The sequence below is a fragment of the Chelonus insularis genome, unplaced genomic scaffold (assembly GCF_013357705.1).
Source record: "Chelonus insularis isolate UGA/USDA-ARS -01 unplaced genomic scaffold, ASM1335770v1 contig_94_pilon, whole genome shotgun sequence".
Classification (NCBI taxonomy): domain Eukaryota; kingdom Metazoa; phylum Arthropoda; class Insecta; order Hymenoptera; family Braconidae; genus Chelonus; species Chelonus insularis.
In genome coordinates, this window is record NW_023276783.1 from 923,735 (window position 1) to 946,489 (window position 22,755).

The 22,755-nt window shown below is 33.6% G+C and overlaps 1 long non-coding RNA gene across 2 annotated transcripts; it reads right to left on the reverse strand.

The window, feature by feature from the left end:
• Window positions 1–491: 491 nt before the first annotated feature.
• Window positions 492–21,130, reverse strand: LOC118073018 (uncharacterized). Of its 2 annotated transcripts, XR_004691055.1 has the most exons (5): window positions 20,998–21,130; window positions 12,701–13,175; window positions 11,156–11,641; window positions 1,612–1,689; window positions 498–608 (listed from the first exon to the last, which is right to left on the reverse strand). It is a non-coding gene; the product is annotated as an uncharacterized lncRNA (long non-coding RNA). The 2 variants fall into 2 exon arrangements; XR_004691056.1 differs by lacking the exon at window positions 1,612–1,689 and having other exon boundaries at window positions 492–608.
• Between the last annotated feature and the right edge of the window lie 1,625 nt (window positions 21,131–22,755).

Below are 22,755 nucleotides of genomic sequence, written 5' to 3' on the forward strand. Positions count from 1 at the left end.
ATGGCTCTACTAAGAACTTTCCTCTCGTTTCAAGGGCTCAAGACTTCCACCCATTGATCACCACGAAAACCCTGTCGTGCTGATAATCAGAAACCCTCGTTCGAGATACAGCGCGAACGGAAACTTTCAGCAGTTGTAAACTTATTTTCGCGTGATCCCTCGATTATCTAGTGAACTATATACTTAATGCGCTTAAGGTTAGTAAACTTTTATACCTGCCATATTTTTTGCTAAAAAATTTGATAAAAAGAGGAAAGAAATAATAATAAGAATAAGAAAGAATAAAGATAAACAATAAATAAAATAAAATGAGATGAACCTAGCAATAATTTCTGTTGAAGTAAGTGATGTGTTTAGTAGCGTTGATGTGATCATTTTTTTTTTCAAGAATTAAACTGAAACAAAAAAAATTTTGATAATGTGTAGGGTATATTTATAGATAAATAATAGCAGATTAAAGCAATATTCTACTTACACATCAACAATTTGGCCTTTAATATTATTCATAGTCAGGGCTTGGTCTTCTTGAGCTTCGGCTCGTTAAATCAAATATCTGGCGTCACACCAAATTAAAAGCTCATTTAAATGCGTACAAAATAACTGGTCCACTGCAACAGATGATAATAAAATTTTGAATGAATAAAGACACGTTTTTAGAGAAGGGTAATGACAAGATTATAGTGACTTAAACAAAGGGGGATACCATCAGACAATGTTATTATGAAAACGTTGAAAATAATTTCAGGTTACACGTCGATATATGAAACTCGGGTAGGTGCATAGCAATTTTAAAGGATCGACTTCTGCATATAATCTATTTTTGAATAACCGGGTGTTTTGTGTCCTCTGAACTCATTTTTTTCTATCCCATGTGGTTTCATACATGTATATCCTTGATGCATACACATACATGTATATCCACTGAACACGAAAAAAAATATTCAACGATTCTATTTGGATCTGCACGAGTAATTTTTTGCCGAACATTCAGCACAAATAAAAAAAACTACATCCTGTAATTGCTTTCCGCAATGACCACACCCACAATTTTGGCGTGATGCAGCGACCGGAAAGGCGACAGTTGACGAGGGGCAGAAAATGCATCAGTGTACACTGCTCGGTATGTATCTTTTGGGCCAGCACCACTATTTCGCTTTTGTCATGGCTAAAGCCGGCGTAGCTTGAAAAACGTCCGGTAATTACAAAATTAAAAGAACCACGTCCTTCGACCTAGAACTATGGGTTTTTAAGTAAACGTATCGTTAAGCCAAAAGTGACCGAAAAGGACAGAAATTGATCACAATATACCTCCAAACCAAGAAGATGGCAGTAATTTTGTAGATTCGAAAATAATGGGCTTCAGAAGATAGCGTTGCAATTTTACTCATCTCACCCTCTCATTCTCATCTTCAGAGAGTGCCTCTGCTCAACAGCTACGTCTTGTATATTGCCGCGTCTGGAACGTAACCTGATGGTGCGCACAACGACCCGAAATTAAACTTCACTTTCGTCGGCCCCGATAATCAGAAACCGTTTCTTCCCTCGCTACTTATATATACTCATTAACGAATTTCCTCGGCTACCCTCCATGCGCACAGATGCCAAACTTACTTGCTTTAATAATCTACTGTCGCCAGCTGCTCAATTTTTTTGCTGTGCTCATGGTTTGCCGCGTTATGAAATCTCCATCTGAAGCAACGCAAAAGAAATAAAGAGACAAATTAAATAATAAATTAAATTTTTTATCTTCATTCTTTGGAACTCGTATGAGAAAAAAAAAGAACAATCTTATTTATGCTATCAATTTAAAATAAACAAACCATTATTCATTTCAGATACAAAAAAAATGAGAAATAGTGAATGATAAGCAAGAAATGAATAATTTACATTGTGAATTTGTGATGACTTTTATTATGTACTAAGAAAAAATACAATGATGTGCTTGGTATTATATGAAATAATCAACTCCAAGTCCCATTAAATTCTTCAGCAAGAAAAATATAATTACATCGTAATCATGAGATGCAACGAGGAAACAGTTCGCGAGGAAGTTATAAAGAAAAGGTTAAGATCATCTGACTTTAGTAAGCGAGAGACAGGGACGAAAGAGATTTACTTCACGGGGATGGTCTTGACGCAGTGTGAAACAATGGAGGGCGGAGAACATGAGCCTTAAGACATTGTTTCACGCGATGTAAAATTCAAGGTGATCGGTGTACACCAAGTTGAAATGACTTAGCGGGATCTTTGCTTTAAATGTGAACTCTAAAGAAACAGCTATTTTCATCCACACAAAACGGTAAACTACATCTAGAAAAATCACATTAGATAAATGTCAAGTTTACGCACAATAATATCTACAGCTCTTCAATTTAATAAGACTCTACTCGTCGATGAATGTGATAACAGTTTGCAATAAATTTTCAAACGCATAATATTATTTCTATTACTGGATAAAATATGATTTTATAAATTGTTCAATTTATGTATATTTTTTTATCAATTCAATTTACATTTCTTCTTGAAAAAACATAACGATAAAAACTCGGAACAAAAAAAAAATTTTAGCACGTTAATAAATTGAATTTGTTATCCATTTCTTGAAAATTTATGAATAAAGTTATTACTTTATTAACGTAATATAGTACAATTCAATAAGCATTTTTATAATGGAGAAATGAGGACATAAAAAAATTAATTGAAGAAATAATAAATTGATTTATAAGGGATAATATAGTTGTTGCAATTTATTGTGAGAATACTAAAAAGTTTATTAGTTTTTTCCATGCTTTGCTACATAAACAATGTTCTAATAAATGATAATTGGATCCAAGTTGATATCTAACTACTGTTAAACCTTCCCGTATAAAAAAATTTTGTTTCCCAAACGTACCTTAGTGGGACTATGGTTTTCGCCTTGCAAAAATAATTAACATGTAATGGGAGAATGATATATTGGCGAAAAAGTGTAAGATATAAAAATGAGCATAACTTCTATACTAATAATACTACGGGGTTGATTGAGGGCTTAAATGAAAGATACCGACGAAAGGAAAAAAATCGATATGGTAAAAATCATAATTGAGGCATAGTTTTTGCTAAAATTTCCGCAAATTCCCGTTTTACCCCATTTTAGAAGTGAAATAATTAATTTTTTATAAGTTTGATCCGATTCCGCATTTCTACGCATCAAGACGAAGAGAATGAGTCCTCGATCATCAAAATCGGAGAACTTTGATTTTTCGACCCTAAAAAATGGCAAGTGGTACCCCTTTCCATTTTTTTTGGCCAAAAAATAAAAGTTCTCCGATTTTCAAGTTTGACCACTCATTCTCTTCGTCTTGATGCGTAGAAATGCGGAATCGGGGCACAGCCCAAGAAAATTCACTTTAACACCCTTAAACAGGGGTTACATTAAATACAAATTATGGATTATCATCCCCTTGACTTTAAACCCTTATAACTCATGAACGGATGGTCCAATAATCATTTTTAGGGACGTTTTAAAAACTTAAAAATCTAAGCTAAACACACATATTCATAAAAAGTGTTTAAAAAATTTCTTTCACCCTTAAAATCGCTAAAATATAAAAAAAAATCGCATTTTTTTGGAAAGTTGCCAACTATTTTGGCAATTTTGAGGGCGAAATAAATTTTTTAAACTGTTTTTATGGATATGTATCTTTAGCTAAGATTTTGAACTTTCTAAATCTATTCTTATAATCATTTTTGGATAACTAATGTGAGAGTTATGAAGATCCAAAGTCGGAGAGTAGACGATTTTTGATCCTTATTCCGACTTTGGACCTCTGTAACTCTTAAACAAGTCATCTTATAATGATTTTCAAGGAAGTATATGAAAGTTCAAAATCTTAGCTAAAGATACATATCCATAAAAACAGTTTAAAAAATTTATTTCGCCCTCAAAATTGCCAAAATAGTTGGCAACTTTCCAAAAAAATGCGATTTTTTTTTATATTTTAGCGATTTTAAGGGTGAAAGAAATTTTTTAAACCCTTTTTATGAATATGTGTGTTTAGCTTAGATTTTTAAGTTTTTAAAACGTCCCTAAAAATGATTATTGGACCATCCGTTCATGAGTTATAAGGGTTTAAAGTCAAGGGGATGATAATCCATAATTTGTATTTAATGTAACCCCTGTTTAAGGGTGTTAAAGTGAATTTTCTTGGGCGGTGCCCCGATTCCGCATTTCTACGCATCAAGACGAAGAGAATGAGTGGTCAAACTTGAAAATCGGAGAACTTTTATTTTTTGGCCAAAAAAAATGGAAAGGGGTACCACTTGCCATTTTTTAGGGTCGAAAAATCAAAGTTCTCCGATTTTGATGATCGAGGACTCATTCTCTTCGTCTTGATGCGTAGAAATGCGGAATCGGATCAAACTTATAAAAAATTAATTATTTCACTTCTAAAATGGGGTAAAACGGGAATTTGCGGAAATTTTAGCAAAAACTATGCCTCAATTATGATTTTTACCATATCGATTTTTTTCCTTTCGTCGGTATCTTTCATTTAAGCCCTCAATCAACCCCGTAGTATTATTAGTATAGAAGTTATGCTCATTTTTATATCTTACACTTTTTCGCCAATATATCATTCTTCCATTACATGTTAATTATTTTTGCAAGGCGAAAACCATAGTCCCACTAAGGTACGTTTGGGAAACAAAATTTTTTTATACGGGTTGAATTCAAAAACAATAAGTTCCCCTTTATTAGTTATTATTGAGAAGATAACGTTTAATTAGCCTTTCGTTTAGCTTCATCAAAATTAATTGTTCATTCACAAATAGTCAATTTTACTAAACAAGATCAATTAATTATACTTCCATTTAAATATCATCTATTAACTCTCATTAATATTTATAAATAATAACAAAATTTATCTTTGTTACAATATTTATTATTGTTTTGAATTGATCAATGACTTTTTCGATAGCTAAAAAAAGAATTGCTTATTAATGCAAATCTCAATGGTATCTAAAGTTTACAACAGTATTTGATTAAGCCATTTCATTAAATAAAATGCTACACAAGTTAATATTATTGTTGTTTCTATCAACTTCCAATTAACCCAAAACAAAATCCGATTGTCGAGAAATCGGTTTTCTCGGATAGTAACAAGCACCCCAATAGATAATAGCATAGAGGAAATATCGGAATCTGGCGACAGAGTGGAAATAGAAGAGAGAAAAAGAGAAAAATCCCTAACTAAACCCGATGGTACGATTCATTTAGCACACAAGCCTCAACTTTATCAATTCGCTTTGGAATTCCAACTGCCACAGCGTTTGATCCACAAATCACGCAATATGCCTAGCTATTTTGATGCTTCGATAGGTGCTTTTGTAATAAAAGAATTTACATTTTGACAAAATAACTACCAGCAAAAATTCATCAATTAAAGTATTTTCAATAAGACATTCAACTAAAATTATTATATAGTATATTATTATGTTAGATAGAATAGTGAAAATATCTGTAGAATATGAGTTTTAAAATAGTAAATGAAACTTTTTTTATTTCTCATCAGAGTGTTTCAGTGGATCCAAAGCTTCGTACTAGTGTTGGAAACCTTGAGGCAATTGAGCATGAGGGTGGATTGGCCTGCAGGCGTGTACTCGTAATGAAAACCACCGCGATCTTCATCACCCCGTTCATGCAAGCCGCTCTCGCAGTCCAGCTATACAACTAACATTATTGTATACATCAGCAAGTTGCGCCGCTGCCGACCTTGCCTAACCAACGACCGCCGGGTGGTTTGCTGCATGATAGAGTTGGAGTAAGAGAGAAATTCAAGTACATACATAACAACAAGTAAAAGAGGATGAACAGTCAACGATGAGGGTACGAGGCAGTAGTTGGCCCAAGAAGAGACGTAGCTAAAACGAACGCGCGTGCTATACACTCGCACGCGCCCTTCTCTTTCTCTCTCTACTTTTGCATAAATTGCGCACTTTGCAATTCTAATTGACTAAAATTCATTACAAAGCACATACTGTAGCACTTGGACTAAAGATGTTCTCACATAACATCTCGAATATATCGGCATGAGATAACGGTGAAGAGCAAGATGAGACCATACATAAAAAGCAACAAAAAAATCATCAAGTACGCAAAGGTGGCCACACTTGATTCGATCCGCGTACCATCGATTGATACCATCCAAGCGGAACCGATTCGGCCCAACGCATCGAACGAGATACGTTCGATCGATCTATCGCTTCGGGGCCTTCTTTTCATATCTCTCCTTTTGAAGCAAATAAAGAATAGAATGGCAACTGCGGTGGCAAGCCAATATGACGGCACACACCAAGTAAGAGCTGAATTATAAAACGAGACTGTACCTTGACTTAGGTAGTAACCTTGAGGCTTAAGCCTTGAGCCACGGACCCAAGTCATGAGCCACGAACAGAGAGGGAGAAGCGACGAGAGCGTCGAGCCGATAAGTCCGCCCAAGTTCATTGCGCTCGACTCGACGCGCCCTTCTCTTTCTCTTTCTACCTTTCTCTCCAATACTACTTACTTTTCACTCTAATCGCGACTTTGCTTTTCTCTACCCATACTTTTTATTCCTCCTTTTCTTTGGTTCTCTTCTTCTTTGCTCTTGGCCTTCCGCGCACCGGACCGAGACCATCGAGATGCATGCACTTATCTCAACTCGTGCATGTTGCCCGCTGGCTTCTAACATTTTCGTACTCTTGGAAAAGAAATAAAACTTTAGATTCTGCAAATTTCCATGATATAATAGAATTTTTTCAAAGTATTAGATGCTATAATTAGCTAATAAAATATTCGCTTAATAAAGACATAATAAAAGTGGCTCATTAAATCTGTTTGATGTCTCAATCGACATTGTCCAGTTGAAGAAATTCAATCTTATCTCTTGGAATTTATCAGTTCGTATTTACGGAACTTGCCCGCGAGATTATTCCTTAAAAATAAACGCTTTCTATTCCTCTCATAAAACTTTTGGTCGACAAACGATTTCGTAATCGGAATTCCTGACTTATAAACATGAGCGAGTGCACCTTACCAGGTATTCCTATGAGTTAAAAAAAGACGGAGGCAAAGAAGAAGACAGACGAAAAAAGAAAAAACCAGATGGTCAACCGGTTATACAGGCTGATCACTGTGGTGATACTTTAAACTTGACACCGATCGTCTTTTAAGCATTAAGAAGAAATGACTACAGATCCGCATAATCGATGACTCACGAATGATGGACTCGATAGTGTAGAAATCCTGCTCAGTGTCATTCATGTGGATTTTACCGATGATGGACGGACGTAATCTTTAACATTATTCTGATAATCAGGGACTATCATGCTTGATTATCAACCTTTTATCGATTTGTTGTTGCATCAAGTTCTTTTCTTGTGTCTTTCAATCTTTTATCATTATTATTCCTTGTATACATTTTTAAATACATGATAATGACATGAAATATCTGCTTTGAATGGACATATATAATGGTAATTATTAATAAATGCTTGAAGTAGAAATAAATGTCAGGAAAACCTGAAGGAAGATTAGATATTTTAGGGAATAAGGTATTTAACCAGTAGATTGAATGATATCACTGCTTAAACAAGTCTATCTTCAAATTCTTGATCACTTTTTCAAGCATAAATATATATCACATACAAAACAAACAAATTACAATTTTTTTTATATTTGATTAATTATTCGATGAGATATTTTTCATTCTTTTCAGATCTATTTTAAATTCTAGAGAACTGATTCTGTCAAAGAAAAATACTCCAGCTAAAAAAATATTGAATATGGAAAAATTTTCTTTGCTAAAACATTTCAAGTGAAGTATTGGTGTTACTCTTTTACTTGAAAAAGGAAAAAAAAAATAATGAATTTAACTAAATAGTAAATATCCATCAACTATGTGATTTATCAAATCATCTCCATGAATGACCTTTTTATCTTCAGGTTTCCGTACATTATTGATCATTTTTCAACAGAATATTCCATCATATAAAAATAATTGTTATTTGTATAAACGTTTGGTATCGACTCTAATACCCGATTTTTATAGACAAGCTATCTCTGTATGTAAATTTTTCATTTGAATTCAATTTTTAAAATAAGTGAGTGTATTGTAGGAGCTTTTATCTCGTTGCTATCGTATACTCACAATACAAAAAAATTCAAGAGTTTTCATGGCTATTATATTTATATATGTATGAACATATATATTTGGCTGTCTATTGATGTACTGGTGAAAAGCTTACAGAAAATGGCATTCATCGAATTTCTATCGTCTTCTTGCAAAAGCATTACTGCGTAGGACGTGTGTGCGGTTACGTGTTTATTTGGAGGAAAATTTATTCTCATGTTCTATTTGACAAAAAAGAAGAACGCTAGAGTGAGCTTCGAGTGTAGTATTCATGGCGAAGTCAAGTACATAATGTATTACGTTTTCATTACTTTTTTTTTCTGTTCCAGTATTCTGAATTTTATTTATTAATATTCGCTTGTATATAATAACACGAAAGTATGCATAACAGCATACACGTGATGCAATGGTAAACCAGACTGCCCCAATAATATAACTCGAGTGGTTGAACTCATCGTGAGTGGAAGTTTACAGTACGCGCTCCACTATTGTTCAAATTATTTAACGTCAATGCCCTTGCGAGGGCGGCAATTGTTTTCGTGCCAGTAGAAAATTTGATCAGACTCCAACGGACCGTGGTTCGCGTGCGACGTTGAAGAGATGGACGTGCCCAACCAACCAATTCACGTGTCCTAAAACGAGAAGAGAATAATTTGAAAAAAAGAAAAGACAATGACAGAAAAGCATTTGACTATTCCCACGTTGGGAGCCCTTGCGTAATATTGAAAAAGTGGCAAACCGAGGAATGCTGATAACAGTTGTGCTGCTGAAAAATTGTTGCGAATGTAATTAAATGGCTGTCCTCTCGTCCTCTTCGTATTCTGGTCAAAACTCAAACGTACTCTAGGGCTTCCTGTATTGGAAGCCCGAACATGCTGGCCATTGACGAAAAAAATGTTCTACCAACTGCCATTTCCAACAACAGATATCATGGATCCTGGTATCTAGTGTTTCCGATTGACTACCGAGTGAAAAATCGACTAAAATTTTCATTTCGTTATAAACAATCCCTTCTCAAAAGTTTTTTAAACATTCCATGCTCGAAAAAATTCCATACCCGTCGAGTATGAGGTAAAATTGAAAGGAATTCGTGGACAAAAATGATTGTTAAAAATGTTTATTGAATAATTAAACAGTATCAAAAATGAGTTTTAATTGATAAAATTTCAACTATTGTAGAAATTGTACTATACTGGTGTCAAAAATTTTCTAATTAAATTTTTTATCACTTTGATGTCAGAAGCTTATTATGAGCTTTGTGTTGGCAAATTTTTTTCAAGTGAACATTGACAGTTGGTAAATTGAAAAAAATTTGCAAAATAACTGGCTTCAGTAATTGAATGTATTGCTTGCTATCAAATAAAAATAGGTTTTTAATCACAAATAACTGCATCAAAGTGTATCAATATTTGGAACTTAATAATATCTGACGAGCAAATAATAAAGTTGTCAATTAAATGCATATAAGTCTTACATTAATAATCATAGCAAAAGAAAACATAACATATTGAATTATATTAATAGAATTGATCCATATTGAATTGAATACAATGTAAATAATAAATAATTCAAAATATTAGAGTAATTATTTCTAGTAGTTCCATTATCATATTTCATTCTAGCAATAATAATGCTGATAAAAAAGAAATAAATTTCAATCTGTTATCATCTTAATGAAAATAACAAAATAAATATTTAAAAAGCAGTATTCATTAATATCCAACGTGGATTTAATTTCTATCTCCCAACCGATATTTAATTATTCTTGATTAAAATAATTAGATTTATCGAAACTGCTAGTCTCATTAATAATGTGTATTCTTATGATAGATTTTAGTTAATTCCCTATATATTTTAGTCTCGCGGGATTGGAATTAAATATGTTACAAGTGGATAAAAATAATATAAATTTTGTTTATTGGTAGCAAAGAATAATCACAAGTCTCCCGCCGAGTATCCGGGTAATCTTGACTTAGAGTAGCAAACTTATTTGCCTGGTGTCTTGATACGAGGGTGAGATACAAGAGTCACGATAATTCATCGTGAAACGACCGCCCGCGGACGTTTATCTTTCGCGTGTAGGGTAAACGGCCTCCTCTCTTCTTTTGCTATATCTCACTTGCTCCAGGATACGCAGTAGCATACAGGAGTAACCGCGACAAAAAAAAGAGCGAAAGATCAACGTTAAAGAGGAGAAGAGGTTGGGTACGTTTATAGCTGGAGGCATGCATGAACAAGACTGGCCCAAACGCAAAGTCTCTTGGCAGTGACAGGACGTACCAGTAATCTCTACTTTTATCATCTTGCAAATATTCTCAAGACTATTTTGCTAAGAGAAAAGGTGAGATAAAATGACGGGAAAATCTCATGGGACATTATTAAACAATATGCGACATCAAATACACTGAATATGCTACAATGGTGGTGGCAACACGTTATATACTTTAATGAATAAATCGCAAGGAAATCTCATTCGTGGGAATTGAGTCAGGGAATTCTCACATAGGAAATGAAATTTCACTAGTCTTCTAAATTTCTCTTCATTCATTTGCAAGGCTTTGTGCTTTGCATAAATATAAATCCTTTACTTGTTTTGTCATTTAAATCTTCATTGTCAATTAAATTAATAATCGCGTGCTAGTAGCGGATTCCATTTCAGTTGTTAACCCACTCATATTGATATCGTATTTCAATAAATAGTTACATTTCCAATATCTAATCGATACTGTCTTCGATATTAATTTCGCAAAATTAATTTGATTAATATTATACTACATTAAAATCACTCAAATATGAATACAGTTCAAGCTATGAATATTTAAAGACAATTAATACTGCATTCTCTCAATTCCACTGGATTAAATGCAATCAATAATAAAATGATGTCATTTACATTCTTAAGATGATGTTTTTTTTTTCTATAAAAAAAACTTGACAGACTTACAACGAAAAAAGCTGACAAATACAGAAAAAATATGCCAACTAAAAGTGGAATGTTTATTTACCTTGGAGCTAAGTTCCCATTATTAACATGGGTAAATAATAGGAAATATTTTCTATTCAAAACAGAAAACATTCTCCATTTGACAGTTGGAGATGTCGGTGGTTTTGAAGGATCACGTGTGATGGTTTCACTTAAACCTTAAACAGGAATGAAACTTATACATTGTTTCCTTTCTCTTTCATCCTCCCTAGCCAATATTACGACGACACTTGAAGAGATACACCAGGAGCTCTTGCTTACAAGGACATATGGATGCTGTGAAGAAAGTGAGACACTCCACTATGTTGTGTTCGTCAACAGGAGGCGCGTCTACATGCCCACCAACTCTGGAATCTTTATTAGTGTCAAGGGAGCTCTTGAAAAATGTCCTGTCCCTTGTATCGCGAAATGTTTCTCTTTGGCTGCATCACCAGCATGAACACGCACACAGTTGACTTGATTCTTTGATGTTGACTATACGTTTTTCACCTTTTCCGCTTCCCTGCAACTAAATAACATCTTGTTACAAGATCTATCAGATTGGATGGCAGTTACTATGATTCATAGAGACACAATCGTTGTGACATTCGATAAAAATTTCAAAAGTAAAAGAGCCTCGCTGCAGGTTAATAATTATTTGACATTCTCCTACAGTGATATCGTAATATAATCTAAGCAACTACATGGATTTATGTTAATAATATTATTAATGATAAACATGACAGTTGTGAGTAGAATAATAATGAATAAATTTTGGTTTCCATTTCAATCATGTCTTGAAAAATGACAATATGACAAAATGATGACATTTTCCCAAAGAATATCCAAAAGTAGCACAATTTCTTATCATTTATTTAGTTTGTGTTTACAGTTGTTTATTAATATTTATTCGAGTAAAAAAATGTTTACTTTCAAGACTGTCGTCTATTTGAAATTTATTTATAAATTTATTGAAAATTACCGAAATTTAATTTTGATTTTATTGAATTAGAATCAGATGTCTTTAATATAAAAAAGAAAATAAATTTTCATATTATTCTCTTTGTCTGTATCACTTTTTATTCTAGTTTTTTATATACTTTTATTCAGACACGACTTTATATTGACGTCGTCATATAGTTTTCTACTTCTCAGCACAACATATACTTTTCTTTTTTCTCTCCCTCCGTTCACGAGATCCTTTTTTGACTACTATTTGTTTGGCGTGTCTACAGTAAGACTGGTAGGTAAATCTTGTTATATTCGTCGAGATAAGAAAGAAATTGCCACAATTACAAGAAATTTTCTCAAATGAAATTAAAAGCGCCACGAAGTGATAAATCATGCTTTTCTCAATGGAGAAAATAACTTGACAATTTTCTTTTTAAAATCTACTTAAAATATAATTTTTTATATTGCTGTTTGATTGCTATTAAATAATTTTACAGATGAATATAACCATTAAAACAGTATTAAACTATAATCATAAAATAATAATGATAATAATAAAGTGAATATGATGGATGGAAGTACTTTTTATCATTTATCGCAAATATTATATCTCACGAGATTAATTCTCGTACTTTACCTTGCCAAGTACGCGATAGCACTTCTTGCAGAATGCAGGCAGATGTTCTCAAGAGGGAAAAGAAGCTACACACAGAATAATCGAATCCCGTCAAACGTCGAAACGTGATCGGTTCATTCTCTCTACCTCTTCTCCTCCTTTATTTCTTCATCTTCTATCTTCTTTTCTTATTTTCTCGCAAACATCACGCATATAAGAACTCACTCTGGCTCTAAAATTCAAGAATTCCTATGGAATGTACCGCATCGGATCTTATTCGGTGACTGGCGACATATTTTAGTTTGGACGACATTCGTGAGCCGACCAAGATATTAGGTCTCGACGTGACATCTCGTCTCATGGCAGATTATCCAAGTCACGTCGTTATTGCTTTTCTGTGGTGTGTTACGATCCATTAATCCCACTTTTCGTTTCTTGACTGTCACCTCTTCACAAAAACGCAATACTTTCTATGTTTTCAGCCGTGTGAAACAACCTGAAACACACACTTAAATTAGTCTCTATGGAAAAATTACTGTCAACATAAAAATAACCACTAAGCATGGGTGTGAATGAGTCCAGTCAGGACAACCTTTACAATCATTTTAACGCTGCATTTTGAAAAGAATGAATACTATTGTATTCATTGTTAGATATTATAATTGAACTGATCTTTCAATAGGTAAAAAGGTTATCATTTGATATATTTTATTGAGACGTAAAAGATGAGACAAGTTAGAAATGTCAATAGAGTTTCGAATTTAGGTTTCTAATTTAAACTATCAAGTCCAAGCTAACGTTATATTGATCAATGCTATTTATTTCTAATAAATAGTCATAAGCATTTTTTATTTCAGTCAACTAGAATTTAAAAACTGATAATCTAAAAATTTTCAACAAAATATTAAAGTTAACAGTCATTAGAAATATTTCTCTTAAACATTGGACAAATTAACATCTTGGAAAATTTGAGGAATAATAGCATCCATGAAATGAGCTTGATATTTTAGGATTAATATGAAGAACTGAATCATTAGACAGATACGAGCTCTTTGAAATAAAGCAATTGAAATCGATGTCACTTTATGTCAATAATAATACTTTATAATTATATTAGCACGCAAATAGTAATTTATATTATTCCATAAAATTTAATAATTTCATTCATAAATTATGGTAAATGTATTGATATCCCAATGATGAAAGACGATTATCTTGTGGCATTCAGTCATATCAATGATAGTATGGAGTAATTTGTGATGTTAAACATTTGTTTGTAACTCAGACTACAAAGCATAGAACAAAGAAGCTGTGTTTAACTATTCTATAGGTCAATTTATAATATTATAAAATTTAGATGTATAGCTATTAGCTAACATCAGCGTGACTGGCCCACAGATCCAGAATGAATCATCTTGGGATTCTCTTACAGCCCCCAATGGGTCATCTCTGAACATATAACCCAACATAGCACTTATTTAATCTGACATGCGACATGACAGATTCTTCGTATTACCGGTACATGTTACACGAATTGACTCTAATTTCCGGACTTTAACGATCAGCAATTCAATGTTAAATAGCCAGTTATTCGCTTTAGAAATTAAATAACACAACTTTTCAATTTATCTTAATACTCTGAGACTTTAAATTGATTGTCGTTCAACACACAGCTTTAGAAAAGTATAAAACTTGTTTATCTGCAAAAGAATTGCTTTTGAATTTTTTATATCTATAAAGTTACTTCAATTTACGTATGTTAACACTTAAAGACTTGACATAAAAATTTTTTTATCATCATCTCATTTTTAATCAGTTTAAAAATCTGATAAAAAAAGTTCGTTAAATGATATCAAAGTATGTCTATTAAAACTTTAATCATTAAATTTATTTATAAATGGTTTAATTTAAACTCAATAGGAAATTCTTCATTTTATACACATTAAATGTTATATAACAAAGATAATATTGTCCTGAAATTGTTTCCTGTTAATGAAAAAAGATGAATGAAACTATACTAATTCTCCCCTCGCCTATTCTACTTTGCAGATTACAAGTCTTACTACTTTCTTATTTTGATTAGCAGACGAGAGAAAGAGAGAGAGAGAGAGAGAAAAAAAAGAAAAACGGCGTGAGTTTGAACGAGATGTTCCTTGAAAGCCTGTAATAGGTCGATTTATATTCAGAGTCGTGGTTAATAGCCAAAGAAATTAGCGGGTGGGTGTAGACAGCTCGTGATCCTCTTTCTTTCTGCAGTGATTGTGTTCTTCATTCCATTTGTTTCTTTCACCTCAGTTCTTCTCTTTTCTACCTCGTCTCGTTTCTTTTATACATCTTTTATGTATCTAAAATAGTTCTACAGGCATCTGACAGTTTTGTTTTATGTTGCAAGAGACTATCTACCATAATAATAACATTTTCAAATAACTAATTATGTTTTCGTTCATTAAAAAAAACTCTTGTGAACGAAGTCTACACGGGTATCAGTATAATGGTAATAATAACTAGTATTATTATTACATTGAAACTGAAAAGTAAATAATTGAGATAAGAAAATAGCCATTCTTGAACCTGAAAGTTAGTTTATATTAATTAAAGTTTAGGATATCAGCAGTATTACGAAGATAAATAGTAAAAATAGAATTATAGAAAGGATAATTTAATAAGAAACAAATAATTGGGGAGAAGAGTTGATCAAATATATCCAAGCTCTTACAGATTTATTTTATAAATAAATTGATCTTGCAAGAGCACTCGTGCTATAAATAAGTTTATCCACGTTGAACAATCTCAGGTAATCTCAATCACTTTCCAAGGCTTTCTACTCAATGTTCACTTATTTCTTGTACTCCAATTTTATTAATCTTATTATTCATCAATGCGGCTCTGTAGTTTCTAGTTCTCTACCATCTCGAATATCCATTATTGACGTCAAGTGTTGAACCATCGACCACTGAAGTGATTATCCACTTCTTATAGAGATAGCTCGTGCGAAAAATCCAGCTCTTGAACACTTGTGCTCAGTATCTCTAAAGTTTTACCCCAAAGTCGGTGGTGGATTGAAAAGTTGTCGAATCTTTTTTCAGATTTTTAGTCTTTTTTCTGTACTAAAAAGAATTAGAGAAAGTAAAAAAAAAGTCATATGATTTTAAATACTCTTCTTAAAGTATAAAGTCAAATTTTTTTCATGATATAAAGTTTTTTTTTCTTTTTTATCCATTTGAGGAATAAATTCACTTTATTCCAGATGCGCTTTTTTAGCGGATATAAATTCAGTCCAATCGTTGATTATCCACGAAAAAAGACGTAAGCTTTTCGTGATATCCAACGAAATATATCAGGATTTCAAAGGAGACATTTCCTTCGTTCACCAAACGAGTAATCCACTCCCATTGTTGAAAGACTTTAATTCCAACTATCGTACATCAATTCTGAACAGTGATGCGTGCCTCTTTCTTATACCTACTTCTACCTGACCCCAAAAAGTCAGTCGAAGGGGACCTTTGCCTTTTTCATCGTTGTGTTGAATCTCTCTCAGAACTTTGGGAGGAAGACATTTCCAATGAACCGTACATTTCTTACCGATGAAATGCAGTTAAATTCCTCAATAAGTTTCGAAATCATTTGAAGAATGATCTGTAAAAAAAAAATGGAATAATATTTTGATTTACAAAAAAAAAAGAAGATAAATGTAATATCTCGCGTTGAGATTTCTTGTCGCCTAAAGAAGGAAGTAGAGAATGGGATGGTTGCTCATAAATTCCCGATGGGAAATTTGGTACTTTAGTTTATTGTACAAGAGGGTGGATTTATCGGCGTATGTATGAGTTTTCTGACATGTCAATGTCTGGTTTAGAATGGCAAAGTGCAGAGCTGAGTCATAGTAAAGAGTTGGAGACATACAACACTTTTCTAAGCTTTTATAGTCGTGTGTTACTGGTGGAATCGATCGAGTGCTCGTTGAGCACGAAATTCCAATGCTTATCGCACAGTCGCCTCGGGGACGACGTAGTACCTTGGAAGCATCACCACGCCTTTCGTCTTTTTGTATACTCGACGACCTTTCCTTTACTAAGCGCTCTTTTCAATGCTTATGAAAATAGAAAATCCAATAATCCTCATCCTCGTTGAGCTAGGTATTTATTGGGTGAAGAGTCAGCTATTCAGGGTCATGATAAAAATTTCGGTGACGAGCTAATCGATCAACGACGCTGATATTCACATGACGGGATGACAGGAGTCAAAATAAAATTGGTGGGACAGAAAAAGAGACACTATAACCCAGGGTTTGTATTTAATCATACATAAGTCAATCATTTATGAATAATCTTCAATGAAATAGGCAGCACAGTAGATCCATATCCAACAAGTATTCATATGATTCAGTAGTCTGACAAATACCAAGGGAATACTCTTTGGGTGAAGCAACGAATCTCTTAAGAGGTCGAAGAATCCAACAACTTCTAGATGAGAATAAGGTAGAGGAGACGATAGAGAAGAAGAAGCAGAAGGGTGCTCCCGGGATGAGAGTCGAAACCCAACATGTTCAGGCAATGTCCCCCGCTGCGAGACACTCGTAATGACCGACTCGATCTTATCAAGCTCTAGAGCCAGAGCTTCCTTGCCATTGTACACTTATCTCTGCTTCTTCGCAGTCCCTCAAGACTCCCTTCACTCTGCTTACCCTCTCACCACTGTTCGAAGTTTCTCCCGCGACCAAACACTATACATTCGCAATCCCATCCTGCATCTCACATAACGTAAAGCCTCCGTCACTACGACGTACATCGTTTCTTCTGCCATCTGTGTCACTGTCTTTTTTATACCATCTCTCCCGCATGTATATCACTCTTCTTCCTTAACTCTTGTCGCAGCTCTGCCGATTTAAACAGCGAGCGCAGGTGCACCTCTACAGCATTTATTCTCCATCAAAGACTTTTCCGACGCGCCGAACATCGTTAATGAGAATGCAAATAGGGGGAAGCGATACCTGATAACGTTCCCTCTCGTTCCGCTTCAACTTTTGCATACTTCTTAATATACAATATATATTTATCCGTGGGGCGTTCCACTGAATAGCCATTAAAATTGCAAGAAATTTCACTGGATTCATTGAAACCTCGAAATAAAAAATTGTTCGACCAAAGTCGAGCACCATTTAGCCTCCAGCCGTCAACCTATCTCTGGTGGAGAGACAAAAAAAGACTGAATTGCCGGATGAAAAAGTTGAAATTTTAATGCCTCCGAGGCCGGCTGGTTAATCATGGAATTTTTGTTGCTCTATATCTACCTCATAAAATTTTTCGCGCGAAAAGTCATCTGGTCTCTCATTGTCGTCGTCTCGTCCAGCTTTCCCCCAGGCTACCAGACATCACCCCTATCCTTCCTTTCCTTTCTACTGCATGCTTTTCCCTCAAGGGAGTTGTGCAGCACTCGACGGAAAGAAAAAAGAGATCGTTAACGCATCGAGGACTCAAGGACTAAAACTCTTTCTAGAGTTTGCAGACTCGTTGAAAGGTTCAGAAGGTGAATTTGTGTATACACGTCTGTTATTTATACACATCCTTCCTAACTTCTTCATCTCTAGAATCCGCAGACTTTTCATCATTCACCAATGTCGTATACTACCTTCAAATCGACGGATGCATGCATATTAATGTAGTTGGTCGGATTTGAAAGTTACTTGGAGAAGGTTGAAACTTTGTAACCACCACTAACAGATTTCAACCATTTAACTCCTTCTTCCTATCTCCAGCTTTTCCGCAGCCTTTTTTCCATTTGTCTTTATTCATTTCACTCTTCTCCACTCAGCTGAAAGCATTCAACTCAACAGACCTACTCTCATGAGAAGGTCATCCCTTGAGAATGAGAGAATGCTTCGCGTGCATTTACACGAATGAGGATTTCAGATCTTTGCTAAATGCAAACTCAAGGATTCCTCTTCTCCTATTTTCATTACGATTATACTTACATGAAAATTTTAATGTTTTATTATTGAAGTCAGATCTTGCATAAATTTTAAGTTAAAATAAAGTTTGTTATTAAATTGACGTCTGCTTTTAAAAAGAAATTAGGTTGAAATTTATGAAAACATACTCTTCAATTCCTGAAAGATAAACATCTTGAATGATAAGTGAATAATTGAAAGAATTTCATTTGTAGTCAAGCAAAAAAATCATACATGCAATATTCAATAAGCAATCCCTATTAATATTACTCAATGTTATAGAAAGAAGGCATGTCATCAACCTCACAATAAATATAAAGAATATGTATGCTACTGCTCAATAAATTATGTTTTATTTACATGTTATATTTTCAGTTGGTGAATAACTTGTCTTTTTTTCATTACTTAACATCTTTTTCTTCATTTCTCTTTCTCTTATTTAATGTAGATACAGTGCACACAAATTTTCAGTATGCGTAAGCAAACCAAAAGGTAGAATGTGCTTGGTGCATCTGCAAGTAAGATTCAACGTCGTGCAATGGTAACCAATGTGGTTACTGCCAACAGCATCGTGAATAATCCCCAGTGAATTTTCTCTCCTTCTTCTACTTCGCCTTCGACCGTTTCCCAGTTCAGGGGCAGCTTTATCTTCTATTGGAAAACTCTAGATTTGAATAAAAAATCATGCACCGTTGGAGACAGCGACCACATTAATGCTTTCGAACACGAGTGATATAAAAAATATTGGAAGTTGACTCGATCATTTTGTATTGAGAAAATATGTAGCTTTTATTGGTGTTGAATAAATATTTGAGCTCACTATAAAGAACAAGAGATGACAGAAAAGAGAGGAACAACTTGGATTTATTGAAGAAAAAAAGATGATATTGATGTAGAGAAGAAAAGAATGATGAATTTTATAAATTGGATGATTTAAAAAATATTTTTTTTCAAACGACCACCAACTGTGTAGGTCACACGATAGATTCTCGGTCGTTGGTGCATCAGTTAATCTGGAAATAAAATCGATGGCTTACCCTGGATTTTGTCACAGGGCGAAGCTTAACTCCCTCAATGTTCTAAATGGACGCAAGGTGGAATTCTCGCATCGAGGGCGTCATCCTAATGGAATCCGGATTTATATCTCAACCCTCTAGACCGGAACGAGGTACGCTGAGTCCAAGTGTCTTGGAGCTTGATGGCAGGCGATTGAATATCTGTGTTCTCTGCCTGGTTATCCGCAATAGTTCAATTCGAGAAATCATGGTCAAACAATGGTATAAGTTAATAGTCTCAGCTTGATTTGATTTTATAGTGAGAGAATATTGAATATCATGAACATGTAACGGTATCTTTCGATCATGAATAGACAATATTATATGTTCATGTATGTATTAGAATTAGAAGTGTAATCGATATGTCCTGAATAGATAGCCCGAAGTCAAGTCCTTTATTTCACGCTTGGTGGAGATGAAATGGGTGACTAATTACTAGCAAGTAATTAGTGGAGATGTTAGTTTGCTTTTGTGTCACGGCACATGGCAACCGCAATCGTCCCACTGAAACAACTATGTGCAGTGCCTCATCAAGCTTACCAAGAAGTATACCACACATATGGTCTGTTGGTGGGTGCTGCCACTGTGAAACCTTCATCTCGTTCTCATTTCCGTGGTAATTCTCACCCTTAACGACTTCTTCCCTTGTCTTTATACTGGAAGCTTTCCCCAAAACTAGACCTCCAGGTTGCTTAGCTAGTCTCTTTAATTAGGCACCATGACTCTCAGCCTCGGTCTTGTTAACGTCGCTGTAATTTCCCATACTCTTACAATTAGTGCCGTTGGCACCCAAGTGTGTCGTTTACCCTCCTTTCTCAAGCATTCTCTAACATCCAAAAGCTTGTCTTGTGTTAAGAAAATTGCGTCATGTGCTCAGCATGAGTTAAGTATCATTTGACGACCAAGACGAATTTCCAGTTGATCTTCAGCCAGTGTCAAGAGATGAGTACACATGATATGACTCGTGTTTTTATACCCGGTCAGTGTATATATACAGTTTACACAATGAAATAAGAGAGAGGGCAATCTTCCAGGGGGGTCTTAACTTGTAGAAGCTTCGAGAAGACCCGAAAAGTCGTGACCAGGCCCCACGGAGTGCGGTTCATGGATCGCGAATGTTATCCATTCTGTACAGGGTACACTGTGGAATACGATTTAAGGACAAGAGAAAGGGTGGAAGAGAGGACAGGACGCGTGAGAGTGGACGAGATTGATCCTGCTGTGCGACCTCTGCGGTCGTTCGAGATCCGGCCAGGCTAGGAGTGAGTGAGCAAATGCAATAAGCGGATTAATCTAACGTAAACTTGATCCGTTACCTGCAGCCGATCGCTAGGGCTGTTGCACTGATAATGAGAAGCCGCAAGATGCACCTCTATCCTGATGAATGAACAATTATATTCTCTTGACTTTTACTTTCTATTACTTGATCTCCGTCACAGTGAAATCGACCTAGAAATGATCATAAATTTTAGAGTTTAATTGTTGCCTTGACATACTTTTCAAGAGTTACATCATAGTTAGAAGTTTAAGGTAAATAACTAATTGGTCCTTAAGGACTAACAAAGAAATGATTTATGATGTAACATTATCATTCGAGGTTCTTCAAAATAAATTTTAACCAATTAATTGTTTAGAAACAAATAAGAAACAGTTGTTGTTAATAAATGTAGGCCAGACTCTTGATGTATAACTTGTTACTTGTTTAAAAAAAATAACAAACAAGCTTCTTTGTTGATTTTGTTTTTTAAAAATGATTAATTAAGTCTCTGAAAACTAGTAAAAAATACCATTTTTATGATATTTCTATCAGTAATTATAATTAATGACCTGTTATAATTATCAAAAGAAAATTGAATGGAATTATTATTCATTAATTTAATTAAATTGTCCAATTATTTATTAATAATATTTCTTTCGGGATCATGAAATGTAAGCTCCAATATTCCATAAAGAATAATATAATAATTCTATAAATAATAAAATATAGCTATAACATTATTAAAAATATTAATATTAAAAAAAATATAGATGAATTGGAATTGATGAATGAATGATTGAATGTATATGTATATAAATATTTGACAATAATTTTATTATCTTCATTGTTTCGAAAATCTAACTATCAAAGAATAAAACATTAATCACGTATTTTATTCAAAGTATGCTTCAATTATTCATAATCTTATTTTCGATTATATTTTACCATACATTTATGATGATATTTCTGGCACAACAGGCAACCTAACAACCCTTCCAACTTTATATAACCACTCAAGCGTCTCGTGTTGGATAACAAATGCCACCAGCGTATGGCTTATATGATTGTCAACTTTCAATAGATCTACAGAGGATTCTCGAGCCGTTCAAATGCTGCTAATAATTGAATAAAGCTACCAATTAATATCAAAAATGGTCGTAGAAATGAGCAAAACTTTTTTCATCAATTTATATTATTTTTTGTTTTTAATATAATTGGATATACAATCGAGAATAAATATGATATTGGTAAATTGAAATTTCAAAACCTTATTTTTATTATTCATTTATTTATTTTCAAATGAAAATTGGCATTAAAAATTGACTGTTTTCATATGTAATTCTTTTTTAAGGAGGCTGAAATAACTAAGGGTGTATTGTTCTAGTCTACACAAAAGTAATGTTGAAGTAGGTTGTTAATTTGCAATGTATAGAGAGTCAACGTTGAATAATAGGACAATAGAATTTTTTCATTAGAGTTTTGAAAAATTTTTGAATGTATGCTATTTCTATAAATAAAAACCAATCGACTGGATATCAGTGAAAAAATAATTTTCTAAAGATTTCAATTTCCAATAAAAAATTTATTCCTAAGTATTTTTTATTTTACCAAAAGTGGTTGAGTTTGTTCATCATATATTAGTATATTGATGTTCCATATTATTTACTCTCTAAAAATATATCAGTGAATATTTATTATTTTTAGTGATATGTAAATAATTATCTCAATTTGAACAGTGATACTTTTATGAATACATTTATAATTAATAATTATACACTGTTTCACAATAATTTTAATTGATTTAATAGACATGACT